The sequence below is a fragment of the Netta rufina genome (assembly GCF_964035555.1).
Source record: "Netta rufina genome assembly, chromosome: 5".
Taxonomy (NCBI): Eukaryota; Metazoa; Chordata; class Aves; order Anseriformes; family Anatidae; genus Netta; species Netta rufina.
Genome location: NC_140128.1, coordinates 20,026,437 through 20,028,400, shown reverse-complemented (window position 1 = coordinate 20,028,400; position 1,964 = coordinate 20,026,437).

The window sequence follows — 1,964 nt, the reverse complement described above, 5'->3', positions numbered from 1 at the left end:
TGTTATTTAGTTGCAAGCATAGCAGAATACCTTTTCAACATTAAAGAACATTTATTAAACTATGTCTTTTTCTAGTCTTGAGTTATAAGAGTGTTTGTCACAAGTTCCCTCATATTCCTCTCTTAAGGTGCACAGTGGTCAGGCTGAATGAAGTCCAGTCCATACAACCACAGCTGGATCTCTGGGAGAAGCCAGAGAGGATGAGGAGTTTCTTAGCACTACTGTATTTACATTCAAAATTCAAGAACAGGTTGAAGGATGTCCAGCTTCTTCTAAGACAGAACTGCTTAAGAAATACTCCATTTCTATTACTTTTTTTTTTTTTTTTTTTTTTTACTGTCCAGGAATTTATTTCTTTTCTGTCCTATATAGCTGTTACCCTTCTGTCAGTACAGGTTAATAGCAGCCATTGCATGCTTACTGCTCATTCCCTAGCTGAGGTGCAACAGACTCAGGCCCGTTACCAGCACGGTGTGGTGGACTGGTTCAGGGACTGGCAGCTTGGGCAGACCACCTCTGTCACCGTGGGCAGTTGGCACAAAAATAGAGGACACCAAAGAAGGGATCTGGAATAGTAGGGCCTGATGTACACTGACAACCTGAGACAAATAAATGCAAGTGCATGTGTATCAGTGAGCATATTAGGCTGAGAACAATTAGTGTGAGTGATAAATACATCCACAGCTAGCTCTCAGCTTCATTAAGAGCTGTTCTGAACTGCATAGTAAGTGCTGGTTGTAGAAGCTTAGGCAGATAGGAGATGGACTCGATGAGTAACTGCTGAGTTAATAAGTTCTGAAAAATAATGGAGGAAACAAAGTGCTCTGCCAATTGAATAACTCTAGTCTGTTGTATCTCTCATGGCTTGAGCATAACAGAAATAGTTACCTGGCATAAAAGACCAATTGAAACTGAATCACTGTTTCATTGCAATAACATACACATGCAAAGATAAACAAATGTGTTAACTAAGGATAAGCAGCATAGAAATCAAGTCTAAGTCAACCATTATTCATGTTTGTCAGACTGCCAGACACATCTTTTCATTTCAGATTCACATCTGTGTCATACTAGATATAGTAGATGGAGAAATCATTAAAATGACAAACTCCGCATACTGTTGGCCTTTAGTGCCAACACATTGTGTGCCATCAGCCTTCCAAGTTCAGACTTTTGGGAGGTAATAGCTGCTTTACAAAACAGTGAAAATAGACAACATAAAACCAATCCAGCTCAGAACAGAAAGGAAATGGTTTTGCAAAGCTGTGGACAGATGCATAGGCACTTCATCTTCCAGCCTGGGACAGAAAGGGCAGTGCAACTGCACAGCTCTAACACGACTTTTGAAAAGTGATCAAACTCCAGGAAGTGCAATGACTGAATACAAAAGTCTGTTTGTAAAGTCATGCTACAGGAGAGCTGAGCCAATGTCCTGCACAGCAAAGCAATGAGCAGTCCATCAATAGGTTCAGCTAGGACATACCATAAATGACACTCCACAAAAATCCACTTTAGTATCACATTTCCAATATCTCTCCTTGCCATCAGCAGTCTGCCACAGATTTTAAACTTGTAAAGCTCCTTCCCATTGAGCTAGATTTTTTTTTTTCCTATAAAGTGCAAATAAGACTCAGGTTTTTCCCACTAGTTCCAATGATTGTTATCTTGCTTACAAAGTGATCAAAAGCCAGTTGGCTGAGCCACTACCTTTTTTTTTTTTTTTTTTTTTTAAATTAATACCCTGGTTATTTTTTCCAGCAAAAGGTAAACAGAAAACAAGGGTTCCTTCTGCCAGACGCAGGGCATGACAGGAGGCTGCCTTAAGTACCGTCAATGTAAGATGCACAGACTAGACAGAGACACAACCAGTGCATTCTTGTGCTTAACAAGAACATGCCATGGTCCACTGGAAACGGAAGTCATCTTTGGGGTCTTATTTCTTCTCAAAGTTCAGAAACAGTTGA